At 39.6% G+C, this 6,512-nt stretch overlaps 1 pseudogene; it reads right to left on the bottom strand.

Moving 5' to 3' along the window:
• Positions 1–4,347: 4,347 nt before the first annotated feature.
• Positions 4,348–4,758, bottom strand: LOC147791467 (14 kDa proline-rich protein DC2.15 pseudogene; annotated as a pseudogene).
• Positions 4,759–6,512: the final 1,754 nt, after the last annotated feature.

Here is a 6,512-nt window from a genome sequence, read left to right as displayed (position 1 = left end):
CATGAGTGTCTAGATCGAGAAATCATTAAGATTTTTGTGTGTTAGTGACGTTTTGTGTTGATCCTTGGACTCTACCCTGAACAGCGCTATCTGGTTAAGTTCTGGAGTGAAGGCGGCCAAGATTGGCGTTCGAATAGGAGTTTCAAGAAAACGTGATTTTTGGTAAGAACTCGTATTTTTTTCTCCGAATTCGAACTCAAATAATAAGATCTGTGATTATCAGAAAATTTTAAGAAAATTGTTTCGAAGGAGTAGAATATGAGATCTACAAGGTTCGTGAAGAAAATTTGTCGAATCGGATTACAAATTGGAAGATAAAAAAGTCGAAAGAAAATAGATCGAAACGTGAAGAGACCTGGAAAATGAAAAAAAACGTAGGAGAGAAGGTGGAGGCCGCCACGCGTCGGTCGGCAACGGAGGAGAGCGGCGGAACCGGTGATCGACACGTGTCAATCACCGGCTGGTGAGGCACGACCTCACCCGGCAGGACACGCGTCAGGCGCGCAGACCTGGCCGGCCCGACCCGCGCCGCACGTGAAGCGCCTGACCCGGTGCCTCTGACCTGCGCCTACGCGGGGAGCAGCGCGTGGGGCACGCGCGCATAGTGACCCTCCACGGCAAGCTTGTCGCGAGTGGGGGCGCGTGAGGAACCGATTTTCTTCCCGTTCAGTCTCTGTTTGCTTGTTTTCCGATCCGATTTGATGCTGACCCTATTATTATGTGAATTAGGACTTGTGAAGGAAATTTCGGATTTGTTGGAATCCATTCCGTCAAGAAAACTCGAACTCGGGAAGGCACGCGTCAACCAAGTAAGTAGCCATTTGGATTCCCACGAGCAGTACTTGTAGGAACCGCTAGGAACAAGCATGCATGCTACCACCTATGAAATTAGCTAGCCGGACTTAGCATAATAGTATAGAAACTGCGAATATGAGATGATTATGGAAAGCTAGATACGAAATGTGTATTAAATCTGTTTTGATTGAGACTCTGATAATGTATGTATGCATGAGGAGGTTGGGAAACTTGTGAAATCTGCGCTCCGGGTAAAGATGGACGTTATCTTCCCGTTGAGCATGTTTGTTAATATTGCCTGAACTGCTGCGTGTTAACTCTTATGCATGATGATTTCTTGTGTATCTTTCTTGATGAATAGGAAGAAATTATGAGCTTAGATTAGGGTGCTTGTGACTAAGTAGGCTAGACGAGACCCTTGATTGGGGGACCTTTAGAATACCGTGCAATTAGACCCGCAAAATGATTACCGGCAGATCCAGAGCCCAGAATTCCTAACTCGATAGGTTTGTGAGACCAGGCACGAGAATCCTAGAGATACATGAATCTATGTCTAAGCCACCAGGTTCTACCCTAGAAAGAATAATAGGTCACCACGGTAACTATAGGTAGCCCGCTAGAGTTGAGCAGTGTAGGTAGTGTCATCAGAACCTCCACTTCCCTCTCTCCTCCGATATCGTACCATCGAGATAGAGCTCCGGTACGATGATCGTTGTGTTTAGCAGATCCGGATACGGAAGTGTGACAGGTGCCCAGACCTAGTGGTGATAGCCAAGGGGTCTTCTGAACAGGACTCCTCGGCCGTAGAAACCCGTCCCTGAGCGGGGGACGTGGAGCCACATAGGATGACTCAGTAGCTGACCGGCACACAGGGGGTCCCACCCCGTTTAGTGGATGTATGGTCCCGTGTGAGGGTTGCCAGTTAACCTCCATGGATGATGTTCAGAGAGAGTCACATTTTCAGATCCAGCCATACAATCCCCTCAGATTTACTTATGAGGTCGCACCTCACCTCAGGACACTGATCATTTCAATGCTTAAGATGGGCAAGCCTCCTAAGATACAGAAAAGAGAGTTGCAGCTTAGATCACTCTCCTTAGAAACCTGAGAAAGACCGTGGTTACTCACCAAGATAAGGATGCGAAAAGAGCCTACAAGTAGCCTGCTTACTGAGTATTTTTATACTCATTCCTTTCTACTCTTTTTTTTCCGGTGAGTGATGCCATGGATCGAGGCGGGAATGCATGCTGAATCTTAATGCCACAGAGGAGTGTCCTTGGGCGTCTAGGAGTCTGTGCATAATTTTGTTAGATTTGTCATGCATTGCTTGTAAACAGTTTCCATACTTTTCTTACTTGAAAACCTTGTTTTGGATTTTAAACCTTTTACGTAATTGCAAAAGTTTTTTTTTTTTTTGAAATCTCGTCTTCTCTATTTGTTATTACACGATTTCATTGCATAGTCTGTTGGTCCAGCCCTTGATTTCGAGATTCAAATTTTGGGCTGTGACACTTCAACTCTACCGGAGAAAGGAGAGACTTAAAATATAAATATATCTAAGAATAGCTCAACAATCCTCACATTTGTGCCGATCAAGGTAGGTCTTAAAGAAAGATACTCTAATTTTCCATACGTTAATAACTTCGCCTACGAAATGGCTTTAATGTTGGCTTGGTTGTATGATGCATGAACCTCCATATATTACACTACATAAACTACGATACCATGTACGTCATGGTGTTATGCACGCTCCTTTCCCTCCATAGCTTCTGCCAACGTGAGTTTAAGCTAGCCCAACAAGTAGACTTAGAGGATACGTATACGAGTCTGCAAGGTGGATCTATGTGTCCATGTGTAGAGAAATATTACACATTCAACTCTATCCAGACTGAAAAGTAGAGATCGTTGCATGTATTTGCATTTTCCGACCGCAACAGTGTGATTATTTACTGAGTATTTTTTTAAATTATCAAACCAAGTGTTATTTTCTTTTAGATGAAGGTAAGACAACCATGTAGGGTCACTATATAGGCTATGAGAATGAAGGTAAAATAGTTGCATTTTCTATTCAAGTTATAGCCCTTAGGTTAGATATCAAAATTAGTTACTTAACATTAATGTTTAAAATATGGAAGTCTCGATTTTATGGAAATGTCAATATCAATAGACAATTTTGAAAAAAAAAATATATACAACAAAAATACTAATAAATTAAATTAATAAAAAAAAACCTATTTTACAATTTTAAATATATTAAAATACTTATCATTGATTCGAGATAAAAGAGGCATATGATGATGTAATTAATATGAAGTATAATGGATAACAATTCAAAAATTATCAAAAGGTTGTAATAAATAAGTATTAGAAAAAAAAATTAATTGCCCAGCTTAGTGAACCACGAATTATTCATCGTCTTCTTCAAAATTAAAATTAAAGTTGTTTCTATAAATAATTAAATAAAGAAATAAAGAAAAGAAAAAGAAAAATGTAGCAATTATCTCTACAATTTGCTTTTCAATGACCGTGACCGAGAGTATTGACACGGACCATTGTATTCTTTTTTCATTAATATGTCGATATCTAATATTGTCCACCAAATCCACTTTTTAATCATATTGTATAAAATTGACCTTATATTTAATAAAAATATCAACACATAATATTAATAATAACCCTCTTCCTCGTTTAGAATAGCAAATTCTTATACGATGGTTTAGATATTCTCATAAATTTTTCAAAAGTTCCCATGGACTATGAGATCTCACGTCGGTTGAAAAAGAGAACGAAACATTTCTTAAAATAATGTGGAAACATCTCTCACAGACACATTTTAAAACCGTGAGACTAACGGTGATACGTAACGGCCAAAGTAGATAATCCCTGCTAACGGTGAGCTTAAACTATTACAAATGGCATCAGAACAAGACACCGAGCGGTGTGCCAACAAAGACGCTAGCCCCCAAGGGGGTGGATTGTGAGATCCCACGTCAGTTGGAGAGGAGAACGAAGCATTCTTTATAGGAATGTGAAAACCTCTCCCTAACAAACATGTTTTAAAACCGTAAGGCTGACGGCGATACATAACGATTCCAAATGGATAATATCTACTAGCGGCGTACTTGGGCTGTTACACTCACATCCATATTTTCATTAAATTGAGGTCTCTACATTTTTCATCAACATTGTCATTTAAAACTTGAGTGTTAATATTACTCTCTTTAATTTTTCGTCATGAAAATTTTGAAGTTAAGGGTTATGATTTCATGCAAGTGACACAGGTGAAACATGATTTGAGGTTTCAAACATATGCATCGTCAAATTTGTAATAAGACACAAGAATAGACGAACAACGTTGTTCATTTGAAAAAAAAAAAACTACGTACCATTATGTTACATTGCATTGTAATGAAACTATAAAAAGATGGTGGAATTCTGAGAAGATTTCCAAACTCATCATAACACGACGTACGACCAAACCAATTATTTAAACACGACATTGAAATGGAAAATTGAAGAAGAAACAAGAAACGGAAATGAAAGGATTTGGTTTCAAGCAGCGCATTGGAAGCCGAACGGAACCTTCTTTCCACAATAGTTCAAAAGAAAGCTGAGGGAAACTGAGAGGTCAATCTTGAGACCCAAGGCTCTGGCCTTCACCGCAGTGCAAAGGCACACAGCAGCTTCCAGGTCAACAAGGCCTTGGATTAGGGTGCAGCATGGGGATTTTGGTGGTGAGCCGATCACTAAGTGCACTAGATCGTCCAGCAAGTCGGCGCAGACGCCAAGTTTGAGGGTGTCCCTGGGGCACTTGGGGAGTGATGGTTGCTGCCTTGACGGGGTGGGCTTGTGGGGCTTGGGTGGCGGCGGTGGGCAAGGGACATAGGTGGAGCTGACCATAGTGAAGAAGAGGAGGTTGAGGAGGAGGAGGAGGGCAATGGGTGAAGAGAGCTTCGAAGCCATTGGTGGAGAGATATTGAAGGGTTTGTAGGTTTGTGCGATGGCTTGTGAAGAATTATGAGAAGGGTTGGGGTTTTTATAAATGGGGTTCGAGAATTTGTTGTATTATAAAAAAAAATTCCTTATAAATTGCTGGATATGAAACACCCAACTTTTTCAGTTACTTTATTAACTTTTGAGGAATTGATTTGAGAGATGGGTTTTTAATTAGTTTGTCTTTTTTTAAAATATTATAAAAATGTCAAATGGCCTACAAAATAGACCAAGTGATGTTTGATAATAAGATATCAAATACTTTTTAAAACAAATTATTGTTGGAAAATAATATTTGATAGAATTAAATTTTGTACCCAGCAGAAACTAAAACATGTTATATACCTAATGTCATGTCATGTCATGTAAAGTAAAGTAAAGGCATGTTATAGATTATATTATACTAATGATGATGCATGATGAAAGCCATGATGAATACTATGCATACATGTCTCGTATGTGTACTATGACATGAATAAAAGGATAAATGAAATGATTCTTACTGATTTTAAGTCATTGGGACCTCACGCATTTATGTATGTTGTGCATCATGATACATCTCCGTTATGTTAGTACATATGTGTACTTTTGATATTTATGTTCGTCATGATATCATGTGGGTCTTTCCCTCTGTGGTGTTCGGCGCGTCAGCACATTTAACCCAACGAGTCAAGCCTTAGGGGTATGTAAACGAGTCCATCCTTAACGGTCCATGTGCGCATGTGAGCTGTAATGACCCAAAATTTTCTACTTAATTTAAGGTCGCTACTGTATACGTACCATAAACATTGAATGCGGAAGACTTTATTTGAATTCCATAAAACATAACCTTTATTTTAAAACAAAGTCATGGACTTACGTGTTTTGAAAACATCTTTAAAACGACACAACAAAAGACTAAATAAAATGAATAGTTTAAGTTAAAAACATCCTATTCTAGCCCATGTCTAACAAAATAAATACCATTACCCTCTGCATGCGCCTTGGTCTCAAGTTGCGATATCGTCGTCAACCGTACCGGAATGCCTTACCTTAACCTGAAAAATGTAGTAGCATATGGCTTAGTATTTAAAGAAATACTCAGCAAGTGACACCACTATTGGGGTTAAATGCAACAATCACATACAATGAAATGATGAGAACTATCTTTCGTTTCGTTTTCCCTACGATGCTGTCGTAACGAATAATTTTGGACGTGTACCATATACTCTACACACAGCCCATACGTGCGAGTATGGGCTCACCAGCTAATTCACACACTGCTGGGCCACCTTCCTCATCCGGTGGGCATACTCTAGGAGCCCCTTAGGCCTGACACTCGGTAGAACTAGTAACCATCACGGCAGCGCTATGCAGAGCATAACGATCGTTGTCCTGCCATTGGATGTACGCGTCCGTACCCTCGTGATGGGATAGGGGTATCCCTCCCAAATGCATGAGCACACATAATGCATGAGGTCCCAAAACTTTTCCATTTTCATTATCCTTTAATACAACCCCGCTAGCATTATGTACGTATCATATCATTTTTCATATTGTTTCAGATATCGTTCATCATTCATGTCATATCGTTTCTCATCCTTCAATTCTCAAATCATACATAATTCTAACGGGGTTATACTTCATTTCATTTATCGTAATTTCATGTCATTCATATCGTGCTGTATACACACAATTTAGGAGACCTAACATAACGTGCTATCCTTTTAACATAACATTTCATC

The sequence above is a fragment of the Cucurbita pepo genome, chromosome 8 (assembly GCF_057944985.1).
Source record: "Cucurbita pepo subsp. pepo isolate OVF chromosome 8, ASM5794498v1, whole genome shotgun sequence".
Classification (NCBI taxonomy): Eukaryota; Viridiplantae; Streptophyta; class Magnoliopsida; order Cucurbitales; family Cucurbitaceae; genus Cucurbita; species Cucurbita pepo.
This window is presented reverse-complemented; position numbering and strand designations above follow the sequence as displayed.